We start from the raw sequence: 14302 nt of genomic DNA, 5'->3' as shown, positions 1-14302 counted from the left end.
TTTTATGTGTCACACACAAAAACAAATATTTACTGAAAGGAATTCTGAGTACAGGTTTTTAAATGAATTCTGAGTGGTCACAGTACCAGGAAGAGCATTAAACCACAGAGCCTCTCACAGGTTGTAATCCAGAGGTAGGCAACCTAAGGCACAGGTGCCGAAGGTGGCACGCGAGCTGATTTTCAGTGGCACTCTCACTGCCTGGGTCCTGGCCACCGGTCCGGGGGGCTCTGCATTTTAATTTACTTTTAAATGAAGCTTCTTAAACATTTTAAAAACCTTGTTTACTTTACATACAACAATAGTTTAGTTATATATTATAGACTTAGAGAAAGACCTTCTAAAAATGTTAAAATGTATTACTGGCACGCAAAACCTTACATTTGAGTGAATAAATGAAGACTCGGCGCCCCACTTCTGAAAGGTTGCCAACCCCTGTTGTAATCCATATCAATTGTTCATTTAACATGGGTAAAGTTGGCTAAAGGATTTCTAAACTCTCAAGCAGTCCAGAATGTAGAGCCCAGAGAACCAGTAAGGGGCATTATGCCAGAATTACCAGATATTGCACTGACCATAATAAAATTGCACATTTAGTTTGCGATGGCCAGAGTTAGTGTGGAAAAAAAAAAAAAAAAAAGATAGGAAGTTACATGTATAGAATCACATACAAGGCATAGCCCATAATAATTCCAATCCATACTGTAGAAGCTGCATTCCACAGCTGTTCAATTTAGTTGAACACAGCTCCCTCCAAGGCTGGCTGGCATGAGCAGAGCCAAACTCTGTTCAAACAGTTTATATATATATTATACACACACACACACACACACACACACGTACACACATGCTATATATGAATGAGACTTGGTAGAACCTAGCAGTAAAGCTACAGAACCCACTACAATAGCAGAGATAGCATCCTTAACATACATAATGTGTTAAGATAAAGAATTATAGGCGCTCAAGAGGACTGTAGTCTCATGTTATAAGAAGCATCTTCAAGTACATGCTTTTGTGGTAAAATGGTTAAAAAAAAAATCCCTCTTTAGCTGTTGTTTCATTGAACTAATTACAAACCCCTCTGGGACCTCAAGAAATCCCGATTGTATAAATTGAAGTTACATTCTTTTGTTTCTCTACCCCACCTCCCGCAAATTCTTTAACCTAGATGATGTATTAGTATAGCTATGACAGCATGGCGTCCATCCACAAAGCCTACCGCTGCTCTCAAAAGGCAATATAAACTTCATCACCTTTCATTCACTGCACAGAAGGAAACAATACAAACTGTGACCTCAAACTGATGGCATACCCAGAGGCAGATTACGGTTCCGTGAGGCCCTGGGCCAGGAAAAGTGGGAAGTCCCCTCCCCACACCTTCCACCTGCGGTCCTGCCCCCGTTCCACCCTTCCCCCCCACTGTAGACCTCCTGTTTGTGCCTTTCTGCCCCCGCACCCACTGTGACCCCAAGACAAGAGAAGCACTGTACCCCTGCCATGGCCCTGGGGCTGCAGCGCGGAGTGAGAGCTCCCCCAGCCCTGAGGCCACAGTAGGGAGCAAGAGCTCCTCAAGTCCCAGGGCCGGACCAAGGGTCCACGCACTGGGGCTTCCCCTGCCCTGCCCCATTTGCCTGGCACTGCTGCCAGGGAGCAGAGTGGGGTCAAGGGCTTCTTCTGCTCCACCCTGGTGCTTGTCTGCTGGGGAAGTGCACTCACTTTCTGGGGGCCCCCCTGCAATTGGTGGAAGGACAGAGCCGGGAGTGAGAGCTACTCCAGTCCTGGGGCCACAGCCAGCCTCTGGATGCTGAGGCTTCCCCCATCCCACCCACCTGGCACTTCTGTAGGGGCCCTGGGTCAAGGCACTGGGGCTTCCCCTGCCCGTCCAAGGGCTTCTGCCAAGGCTCTGGGCTTCTGCCATCCCACGACAGATTTCTGCTGGAGCTCCCATTTTTCTGGGGCTCCCCAATTGGCAAAGGCCACTGGGCATGGGCTCATTGGATAATCTGCCACTGGGCATACCAAACACAACACAGCTCAGTTCACAAGGTTATGGGTAACCCCAGCAAATTCACTCACAAAACAGCACTCACATGGACTTCTGGAACTTCAGGGATTCCAGCATTTGCTTTTCCACAGAAGAGAGAAAACAGACAAAGCATGTTTGGGTGGAAAGGATTCACTGATGTTTCCTGCTCTAGAGCATTAAATGTCACCCTGCACAAAGTGCCTTCTGTTGTCACAAAACTGATCTGAGTTTAAGTCTGACCTCAAAGCAAGGGAGATCAAAGGTCTGAATTTCAAAGGGCTCCAACCCACCCTCCTTTTGTGAACTTGCTTGTGTTTGTATGTGTAAAATTACAAGTGCACTTTTCTAGCACTAATACCTGCAAACACAGGTCATAGACTGGACATGCACAAAATCCATTTATCTAGAAACCATCAACCTCACACACAAGCGTTTGCACTGCAAGCACAAATTGACAGCACTTTCTGAAAGAAAACCAGTTCACAAAGGGTCTCTAAGAACAAAGGGCTTGTGTCACAAGTGTGTGGGCAGCATGTACAAGAGGCTTGGGGAGGCTAAACCTCCCCACCAAAAAAAAAAAAAAGAAAAAAAAGGCTGGTTATGCAGGAGGGCAAATGCCACAGATGCGCCATGGATCACCTCCCTTTGGAGACGCGCCCGCCCATCACCTTGGTAGTGCCAGAAGCAGCTCCCTAGAAGTGGGGGAGCCACCAGCCTCCCTTCGCTCCCTCTACACCTCTTCCCTCAAGGCCCCCACCCTCACTCCGCCTCTTCCTTCCAGGCTCTGCCTGCCCACTGCTCACTCCTCTCAGCCACAGGGGGTCTTGCTCAAGAAAACCTCTGAGCAGAACTGCAGGATCAGGCCCTCTGCACATACCACAAACACCATCACCAACTTTTCCTTGTTCTTAGGTTGAAGTGAGGTGAAATGGGTTTGTACAACGATCACTTTGTCCTGTCATTGCTATAGAAACAGATGGTTAAATTTAGATAGTGCCATTCCACTGACACAAAGAGCCACTTGAAAGATAAAAACTGATATTGCTATACATTTACATCTTAATAAAACTAGGATTTGTTTACACAATCTAACCATTAAACAATATAAAAATAAAAAACTGAAATAGATAAATGCAAATACTGGGAGCTAAGATAATACATCTTGTAACAATTAATTCCAGGAAGATTTAACAAAGTAATCATACAAGTAAACAATAAAAGCATTCTAAGATAAATAAAAGCATTCTAATATAGCTGTCAGAGTCAGTTAAGGGGCCACACCAAAAACAAGGCCTAATAGAGTCTTCCTAGAAACTAGCAACATGCGGGCAGGAGTTCCACTGGATACTGTGACCAGATGGACATGTGAGAGAACGCACAGAAACGAAGAACAGAGAGCAGGTGAAAGACAAAAAGCAAGCAAGCCAAGCAGTGACCTGCAAGCACAGTCTGACCCCGGGAAAAGCTACAGGGAGACCTTTTGAGGCTGTTGACTAAAGAGGCTTGGGGATGGAAGCTAAGAAGTGCTCCTTTTGCTTTTGATTCCTTTTGCATTTGTTGATGCAGGACTTTGTACATTCCTTGTAGCTAAACAGGATAGCATCAAAGAAAAATACCACACACCATCAATTTCTATTTCTAATTGAAACAACCTCAGGGCCCCAAAATGTGACTAGCCCCTCAGGTCAAAAAGGGGCAACAGGATCCACAGAAGCAGACACTGGTGCCTGACAATGAAGTCAGCAGGGCTTTACATAGGCGCAGAGGTTCACATACGGTGATACTACTGCAGGATCAGGGCTTATACACACACAATGCCACTGATATGCAACCATCTCTGACGTGATGTGCAGCATACTGCATGCCTCCAAGGCAGAGAGGTGAAAATCAAGGACACTAGGGTAAAGAGGGAAGACAGGCCCTTCATTTTAAGGCCTCAAAAGACACATTTATAAACAGAGTAGCTAAACAAACAGAGTAGCTAGACAATAGTCTATTTATCTGCCTTAGGAGGATGAAAGGCTGAATTGTCCCTGCTAGGATTTGAATCCATATCAATATGCCAGTTGTAGCATTTAGATCACTAAACGAGCTGTCAAGAATAGCAGTGATTAAGTCACCTATATCACAAATAAATTGTGGTTTTGATATTAAAAACAGAGAGTTTGCATCTAGCGCTTTGCCAAGAAATTTGCTTATTTGATCACAGTATAGACAGATGGTGTTGTGTTCAATGAAAGCCCATCATTCTGTCATGCTTAAAGGCTGTTGTATTTCAGCCAAGGTGGCTGACAACTCAGCTATTAGTGTTGGCAAGATCAAGCCCTAATTCACATTGATCAAGTGGGCTTTAGATATGGCAGATCAACAAATCATTATAGCAGGAGACTTCTGAATGTCCTACACCACTCCAAAGGATACAACATACAGGCTTCTTTTATCCTTCCATGACAAAAACATTTCTGACTGTGTATTATGAGCAGTGTTCCCTGTAATTTTTTCCATCTATGTGCAAAATGAATTCTATTATGTGCACCATACTGAGGTATGTGCAGATGTGCGCCACCAGTGGAAACCAAAAACTTAGATATAATACATATTTTTTAAGAGTTACCATAGGGATAATTACTCCATCCAGGATAGGTTAGGCATTTTAGAACTCACTCCTCAAAGAATTAAATTTAAGTGCAAGAGAGAAATAAAAATTATGACATACATAGAGCAGCCAAAAAACTAAAACACACTTTGAAAGAAGTAACAACAACATGATGTATGTGTTGGGAGGTGTGTGTGTGTGTGATGCACATTGCTCCTTTAAGTACGCTGACCCTACTTTAAGTGACCCTTTTAAGTACATCAGCAAGTTCAGACAAAGCAGCAGCTGCCAGCAAGCCCCCTGCATTCTGAGCCCTGTCATATTCCTGCTCTGTGGAGATGGGGTACAGGGATGGTGGGAGGGGAACATCTTGACATCAGCACTCCTCTCCCCCCTACTCTGCACAGCAAGCAGGAGGCTCCTGGGAGCAGCTCCAAGACAGAAGCAACACACAGCAGTGCGGGGAGGGACCCCTGAACTGTGTGGCACTTGATAGCCTGCTGGACAGCCGCCCAACCACGCAGCTTACAGGGAACTTAGGTTATGAGATTTTTCAAGTACTGCAAAAAAGTAATTTAACTTCATCCAATAATTTATGACTTCTATCGAATGTTTTTGTAACTATCCAAAGACATTCTTAAATAGGATAGATTTAGAACTTGTTGAGTTATGATATGGGACCTGACAAGACTGCCCATTGTCCCTACCCTTATTTGTCCTATTTATAGAACCACTAACAGTTTATACTCAGTGAAGCAAGATATGCATTTATATCAGTGCCTTGTGCATTACTCCTGTGGGAATTCTGTACCACTGCACATGCGCAAAATCATGTCCTCTCCCCCCCCCACAACCTTTTTTCCCCACCACAGAATATAGATTCTGCTGGAGAGGCGCTACACTAACACCTTTTGCTCACCAGAGGTTGCTGTGGCACCAGAAGAGAGGGCAGACAGCCAGAAAGGATGTGTTCCTCACAAGCGGGCTAGGTGAGGAGACCCGGGATGGACAGAGCAGGGCACAAGGAGCTGCTGAGGGGGAGGGGGGTCACAGACTGGAGCGTGAGCTCAGGAGCTAGTGAGGTGACAGCATTGAGCCAGGGGCTGAATGGGATGGGGGCTGTAGGGCCACATGAGGATGGGGTGCAGGGTCACACTGGGACAGGTGGTAAATTTGCTTGACTGAATGGGAGAGGCTAGGGGTCAAGCACAATCTGCATAGGGGAGGCTCCCCAACTCTTACAATTCCTCCCACCCCCTGCCCCCCAAAAAACCAACAGTTCCATACTGCTCCCACCCACACCCAACAACCCTCTAGGTTCACTCCCAGGCTCCTTCTCTCTTCCTCAGCTCCTCTGTCACCCCTGACTCTTCCAAGCCTTTGCTCTGCTTCTGAGGGAACACAGGCAATACATTTCTGTACTGTAGTTTAAATGAATTACTCAACATTCTGTACTAATATGCCTAGTAATAATTTTTTTTGACAAATAAAGATTTTTTTTTTATCTGTACTGCTACAGACCTACTTGCTGAAAAGTATTTTGAAATAAATTACCAAAATAATTCAAACTGGCATGATTATAGTGTTTTTGGCAGAATTTTAAATTATGCACAGACTTTTTAGTTTTTTGGCACAGAATTCCCCCTGGAGTGGAATATGAACACAAGTTTGACTACTTCTTGATATTTTGGTATCCCTAACTGAACCTGGCAACTCCATTCAATGTAGGGCTAGAACAGTGCCATACTCAGTTTCTAGGTAAACATGGAGGAATTTGAAACACTGCCTATAGGGAATCAATCAGCTAATCAATCCATAATGAACTTCTAATGTGATTGAACCCTAAAGGCTACAAATATCTGGGAGTGCAAGTGTTTATCTAAACAGATAACATTTGAAGAAGGGAGAGTAGGTGAAATGTTTAGATTAGACCTCCAAAGGTTGCAAAGTCTTCCTTTACCTCTAGTTGGCTGCATTATTTTAGTGAAGACAAACATTCCTTCAGCTCTTACAGGAGTTTTTGCAGTGTGGTATGGGGAAGAGTTGGCCCATATATATGTGCTTCATTTCCCTGGCAAGGCAATTCCCCAGAATGACAGTTCAAAGCAATGGAGCAGAGAGAGATTCAGCTTCCCTGTCTGCCAGTTTGACTAGAAGATTGTAACTTTGTTGCTTCTGTAGATGGACCAGGTTGCACATATACCTGGAGCTCCTCACATCCCTCAATTCCTCCCCCAAACTCCTTCCTTGTGTGCCACCCTCCCATCTCTCTCCATGTCAGAGACTCCCTACATGTTCTCCCACCACCTCCTTCATGCCAGGGCACCGGGGACCCCCGCATCCCACCTCTCGCCCCGGGGCACCGGGGACCCCCGCATCCCACCTCTCGGGCCAGGGTCCCCTATTCTTCCCTCACCTGGGTCTCTGTGTACTCCCCATCCCTCCCCCCACCCATATCAGGGGGTCTGTATGTGTTCCCCTTCCTCCCTCTCCCATACCAGAGGCTGTTGCTCCCCTGATTGCTCCCTCCCTTAATCCTCCCCTCCATACCAAGGATTCTGTGCCCCCTTCACCCTCATACCAGGGTCCTCTATTCTGCTCCTGCCAAGGGTCTGTGTCCTATCCCCCCCCATTTTTCACATGCCATATACCCTCATCTGAGAACACTCCTTTGTGGATCTCTCACCTGGGCTGATTAGCCCCAAAAGGCCATCTAAACATTTCCAAGACTATACTCCAGATTGTGAACCTTGGGCTTCAGAACAAAAAACTATTGTGGAAGATAGTCAGAGGGCATAGATTTAGCAGTACCCATTTGAAACAGCAATTCTTACAAACAGATGTAGTGCTTGTATTATATACAGGTACTCCTACTCATCTTTAACCCCAAACAGAATGGAACCAACATAAGGAGCTATTTCCTGTAAGTGTGGGCAGAAGGCTGCTTCACCAATACATTGCATTTGAAGCTGGCCCCTAATGCAGCTATTCTGGGCAGCAGTCAATTGGTTTGAGAAAACCAGGGCAACTGTCATCTCAGATCAAGACTGAAGGTTTTGCATTTATGGGGTAGATGCAAATTATCATCATCCTATAAAGAGCTTAAGCTTAAGAATACAGCGTCATTGATTTGGGTGGCAGTGAGGAGGAAAAGCTAATTCTTAATCTGTGTGCACTACCTGCAGTTCTAAGTGTGAAGCAGTTAGGACAACAAACAAACAATCTAACTAAAGCAGTGCACACTAACCCAATGTTTCTAACAACACTGTAGGAAAGTTATAGAACGTGTGGAGCCAGTACACAGCAGCCCTTAGTTTTGCCTGGGTTGGAAGATTGATCTTCTTAATTCCAGACACATGGGCTACTTTAATCATGATCTGGGTCCTAGTGGCACCCCCTCCACAGTCTGGTACCTGAGGCGGCCACCTCAGTTCGCCTCATGGTAAGGCTGGTCCTGCCCTGCAGTGGCTGCTCCCAGGGCTGGGTCAGACTCACCTCTGGGAACCTCCCCCACTTGCAGGTAGCTCTGCAGCTGCTGGCTGGGATCCCAGCTCTGAAGGCAGCGCCGCCGCCAGCAGCTATGCAAAAGTAAGGGGTACAATACTTCAACCCTCCCCTACAATAGCCTTGTGATTCTCCCCTTCTGTCCCCTTTTGCGTTGGGATCCCCATGGTTACAACACCATGAAATTTCATATTTAAATACCTGAAATCATGAATTTTATGATTTTTAAAATCCTATGAGCGTGAAATTGACCAAAATGGATCATGAATTTGGTAGGACCCTATTCATAAACTATAATATAGCTTGTTTGTAAATGTAATAATTAAGAGTGGCACCAGTTTTGGTTTGGATCTCACAAAAACAGCCATCTTGGGCCAGAACAATGATCTGTCTAGCCCAGCATCCTGTCTTTCAACAGTGGCCAGTGCCAGATGCTTCAGCAGGAATGATCAGAACAGGGCAATTTATCAAGTGATCCACCCCTGTCATCCAGTCACATTTTCTGGCCCAAGTGGGGCGGTTGGGGGGGGGGGGGGGAATGAGAGCCCAACCCGCCCTGCGGAAGAGGTTCAGCACCCACCACCTACACCACCTGCTTGTTACAGGTGCCCACCGCCCACAAGGAACAGGGGCCCACCGCCACCTGACAGCTCTGGCCCACCATGCCAGGGCTGGAAAATGTCATGGAGGTCTCTGAAAGTCACGGAATCTGTGTCCTTCATGACATAATCATGATTTAAGGATAAGATTATCTAGCCTGACCTCCTGCACATTGCAGGCTACAGAAACTCACCCACCCACTCCTGTAAAAGACTCACAACCTCTGGCTGAGTTACTGAATCCTGAAATCATGCGTTAAAGACTTCAGGTTATAGAGAATCCACTATTTACACTAGTTTAAACCTGCAAGTGACCCATGCCTCATGCTGCAGAGGAAGGCACATCTCCCCCTACCCTGGGTCTCTGCCAGTCCGACCCGGGGGAAATTCCTTCTCAACCCCAAATATGGCGATCAGTTAGACTCTGAGCATGTGGGCAAGACCCACTAGCCAGACACCCACTTGTACAGACCTGTGTCTAAATGATGCCATCTAGTACACAAATTTGTGTGACACTGATATGTTTCTACCACCCAAGGAGAAAACTAAATCTGGCAGTGAGTAGAGACTACAGGATGAGCACTTAGGCTGCACTATAAGAATCAGAAGTATTTAAAATAGCTCAGATTCAGCTGAATGGCTAAAAGTTCTGTGATTTGCCATTGTGGGGCTGAGCAGAAAGTTCCTTTCCTCCCTGCTCCCCTCCTGCCTGGAGCACTAGATCAATGCTGGGCATCATGACTGGCCAATTACAGCTTCTCCATGTAATTCTGATCTGGCTGGAGCAACATCAATGCTGAAGCCCTATCAAGGCTCCAACAACACTGGAACCAGAAGCACCAGATAACCACAAGGATTTAGAGATGTTACCTATCTATGTGAAGAAGTGGGCAGATTGGTACACAAGACCCAGAGACTAATGAAGTAATATCTAGACGGTGCTGCCCCAGACAGCAGCCGAGACCATGTCCCAAGCCTATCATGATGCTATGGGCCATTCTGGCCCCCAAAAGTCTGAGATAAACACTTGCAGGATGTTCTATTGGGTGGGGATAGCCCAAGCCATGCAGGAATGTTGTGACAACTGTTCGGTCAGCATCAGCGGAAGAAACCCAGGAATGGAGAAACCCTTCAGCTAACAGAGATCAGCACACCCTTGGAGTCAGCAGTATTGGACCCCTTGAAGATGGAAATAAACCAGAGCAGTGCATCCTACATCCTGACCATGGTAGATTATACCAAATTCCTGGTCACCATACCCCTCAGGGAGATCACATCCAGAGCAACCACAGAAGCCTTCCAGTGCTTTTGTCCAGCCCTATGGCTATCCTACCAAGGTGCTCACAGACAAAGGCAAGCCCTTCAAGTCACAGATATTCAAAGAACTGTGCTCTCTATATGGCAGTCACAAGCTAAGGATGACATCCTATCACCCGCAAATGAGCCAAGCAGACACTGCTAGCAGGGCTGAGGCCCTTGTCAGAAACGAGGCAGAGACACTGGCCTTCCCACCTGCTGGAACTGACCTACATGTGTAACAGTGCAGTGCACTCTGCCCCAAAAATACACCCTCTAATTCCTGGTTTTCAGCAGGCAGGGCCAGCAGCCAACTGACATGACCCTGGGCAGCCACCTAGGGGAACCAGGGGACATTGGTCCATGAGCATCACCAATGCCTCTGGGAAGCAGGCCAGACTGTGGCCACTAAGATAGGCCATGACCGAGACAGGCAGAAACAGATTTATGACAGACTTGCTGGTGCTAGGCCACTGGTGCTGGGGGATCTGGTCCTACTTAAGCAGCAGAGGTGCTCCAAACTGGATCCAGCCTGGAGTCCCAAGTCATGCATTTGTCTGTGGGATCCCATACCCCATACAGCCAGGATACAAGATCCAAGCAGAGTCTGTGGATAGACTGGAGGACCCGGACCACCACAACATGCTTAGGCCTTGCCACTTCAAGCCTGAGTCACAAAAGAGGGTGTGAGGGAACAGATCCAAGTCCCAGGACCTGAGAGACAGGGCCAGAAGGAGTCAATGTGCTCCCACTTGTGGGGTGGATCACATGCAGGGGGGAAATCCCCACCAGAAGTCCCAGACCCTGGTCCAGGCCTCAAGGCAGGCAAGAACAGAGCATGGAGGAGGGACCCAAGCCTGACACTGGGGTTAGGGAGGGAACAGAGCAACTGAGGCAGAAGACCCTGCAGTTCTCATAGGCCAAACGAGAGAGGAGGAGTTTCCCCCAACCCGACTACTATAGCAATAGTGAGGGTGACCAAGCTACAGGGCATGACTACCGGGCGACGTATGTTACGTGGTGGGAGGTGGGAGGCTAAGCAGAAAGCTCCTCTCTTCCTTCCTCTCTCCCGCCTCCTGATACTCTGCACAAACCTGATTGGGGGGGGGGGGGGGATGCGGGAATTTTCCAAACTAAGGGCACAGAACTAACTCTGAACTCAGCCAGGGTTTGAGTGAATGCACAGACAGGAACAAGGCAGGGAAAATTCAGAGAGAAAACAAGGTAGAAGCAAGCGCAGGAAGCAGAAACCCTCAGCTACAGCAGCGAGGGAGTTGCTTGGAGGAGAGCCAGGTGTTTGCAAAAGGGGATTCTTATAAATGCCTAGCCTGGAGCTGACAGAACAGCTGAGCTCAGACAACAGGACACACCACTCTGAGCTCACACCACATGCCAGCATCAGAGCGCACAGACAGGTTGTACTGACCCAAGGAGCGGAGGGAGGGGGAGAATTAATTGGTGTGGAGCAGAGATCTTGTGCGTGTCTAGCCAGTCGTTGGGGGGAGCGGGGAGAAAGGGGTGGTGTTTTTCTATATGTTGTGTCAGAGACAAGGGAGTCTGTGTAAGCCCTGCTAGAGATCCTCGCATGGGTCTATTCCTGGCTTTGCCTGGGATAGATAGAACTGTTGTTCAATAGTTAAGTGAGGTGCTTGTTCCTCAGGTTAACTCTGACCCCCCCTAGAAGGGAGGGTTGATGTTTGTGGAGAGGTGCATGGCTGGGACGGGGGATCCCCCTCCCAATCCCGGGAACTCCCCACCTGAAACCTAACATGCTGCCATTTATCCTCCCAGTTTAACTTCACAATTCCATGGTATTTCAGTTTTCGGCATCAACAAAATATGACCTGCAGGCTGGACTTCCCGGCTGCAGGCTTTCTGGGAAATTCAGCATAAGAGATATGCAATCCAGTGCAACAGGCATATACAAATGAGATAACCCCAGCACAAGTGCTAAAGAAGTCATACTTGCAAACTCTTTACAAGTTTTCTCTTAGAAACATGAATGTAGTTAACATGTTTGGGAAAGTGAATGAGAAGCATAGCTAAGTTTCAGCTTACTGTGATAGTTCAAATGCTTCCAATGGCTATACTGAAGGAAAAAAAAACAGATTTATTGAAAAATAGTCTATTTGATAGCACAAATAGTTTCTCTTGCTCTGTTTAGGCTTTAGGAAGGATCATCAGGGGAGTCAGAGTCAGTGCCCTTCCTGGCAGCCTTGGTCTCCCACCAGCAGGAGTGAAAATGTCACGGTTATGAAACTCTTCTGACCCCTCCCCTTGAAAGGCACCAATCAGGAGAGGCAAAACTGGAGCAGTGATGACTCAGGACCAGCCACAAGTGCTTCTAGACAAGAGGCCCTAAGCTATGAGGGGTATTCTGTGAAATGCACATACAAAGTAGCTACATTTAATTACTATAGATTATGTGATGTAAAATGGGGAAGGAACAAAAAAATATTGTCAGCCAAACAGTTCTTGGTTAGTTTGGGAATCAGGCTGCTAGAAGAAACTACAGGGAGCTGCCTGTCTCCAGACCCTTAAAGAATCCCCTTTATATTCATTACAATTTAGCGTCAGAGAAAAGACAGAGCTTAAACAACTACTTCTACAACCAGGACACTGCAAACATTTCCAATGCCTTGTATCATCTCTGATCATGGCCTTGTATTGCTGCTTGTGCACACTATTGCCTTTCCCCACTTTCCCTCCTTCCCATAGCTCCATGCACACTATCCACTTTCTCATCCTCAACATGCTGTCACCTCCCTTGAATCCACCCCCCATGCAAACTGTAAGTTCCACCTCTACCACACAGTTACAACATCCACACATCATTACACTGTTCTAGGGTGACCAGACAGCAAATGTGAAAAATCAGGACAGGAGGTGTGGGGAGGGGGTAGGGGGAGCTAATAGGAGCCTATATAAGAAAGACCCAAAAATCGGGACTGTCCCTATAAAATCAGGGCATCTGGTCACCCTACACTGTCCCCTCCTTTGCACCCCTTGTCACCTGCCTCCCACCAACAGAACACTTCTGAAATGAATGCTGCTTCAATTCATTTTTCCTCAAGTCAGACTAGAGGCAGGGGGGAAATATATCTATCCCTTCAACAGCCACGTACTGGCCCACTTTGACCTCCCTTTTGTCTCCTTCCTTCCTTTCCCCTCCTCACTTTCTAGTTTGTTTCCTTTCCTCCCACTTCTCTCCTCTCCTGTTCCCTGACTGTTCAACACTCTTCTGCTGCTTCACTGTGCGTCCCTTCCCACCCCCTCAAACTTCTATGCCTCAGATACCTACAGCTCTGCTCTAGGTGTGAAAATGAAGCTGTCACATTTTCCTCTCTCGGAAGCAAGCAGGGACGGTATTTCTGAGCAGCACTCTGAACTGAACTGAGAGCTCTGTGCAGCTTGCAAGCTTCCCTCTCTCACCAACAGAAGCTGGTCCAATAAAAGATACTACCTCACCCACCTCCTCTCTCTAATATCCTGGGAGCAACATGCAGAGTAGGGGGAAATGACAATACAACATACACCAGCCCACTCAGTTTAGACCAATAGAAAGTTCTGAGTACACAGAAAGGACCAGAGTCTCTTGAGACACAGCTTTTCTTAGGATAACGGCAGGGGTGTCACCGAGCCGGTTGCAACTCCCTCATGCCGAGGGGCTGGTCAACATCAATCCCAGCCCTGAAAAGTCTGTCACTGACATAGGGTCCTTAAGGGAGTCTCTGTCAGTGGATGATAGGTGTCGTAAAATTCTACTCCACAATGCTTCTTCTCCTCCCTTTTCCCTTGATATAAACGCACTGCGGGATTCAGGAGCAGCTGGCATAGGGCTCAGGTGTGTCAGCTTTATGCCAGCATGGAGTTCCTCTACACCAGGAAAACTCCCTGCTGGCCATTGCAGCTCAAACTCAGCCCCTTTGTGCCACTGGCCAAAACTCATTTGAAATCTAGCCCAAAGGATCGAAGAAGAATTGTAACAGGAGTCTGATAGGGTGATATTCTATTCTGTATTGATGTTCAAGCAGCATGCACAGTGTTTTGGATGCTGTCCCTTGAACAAGAGATGGAATGGCATGCTGGACTCTGAAGGTGCCATGGCAGCTGGAAATAGACAACAGGGAGGGGACAGACAAGACTGACAGTTGGGAGGGGGTAAGTGAGAATGATAGTAGTCAAGGGTCAGCTTGGGCATGACAGCTCAGAGGGGCAGTTGAGATTATCAGTTGGGAAAGTTTCATCTGGAAATTAGAGTGCAACTAGTAGGTTAGG

General features: G+C 47.1%; 1 long non-coding RNA gene across 1 annotated transcript in view; it reads right to left on the bottom strand.

Annotated features, from left to right (window-relative positions):
* Positions 1-14302, bottom strand: part of LOC127045436 (uncharacterized) — a 45106-nt gene that overhangs the window by 24304 nt on the left and 6500 nt on the right. Inside the window, exon 2 of the long non-coding RNA XR_007772709.1 lies at positions 5926-6016. This is a non-coding gene — a long non-coding RNA (uncharacterized LOC127045436). The remainder of the gene's footprint in view (positions 1-5925; positions 6017-14302) is intronic.

The sequence above is a fragment of the Gopherus flavomarginatus genome, chromosome 2 (genome assembly GCF_025201925.1).
Source record: "Gopherus flavomarginatus isolate rGopFla2 chromosome 2, rGopFla2.mat.asm, whole genome shotgun sequence".
In the NCBI taxonomy this organism is placed as follows: Eukaryota; Metazoa; Chordata; order Testudines; family Testudinidae; genus Gopherus; species Gopherus flavomarginatus.
This window is presented reverse-complemented; position numbering and strand designations above follow the sequence as displayed.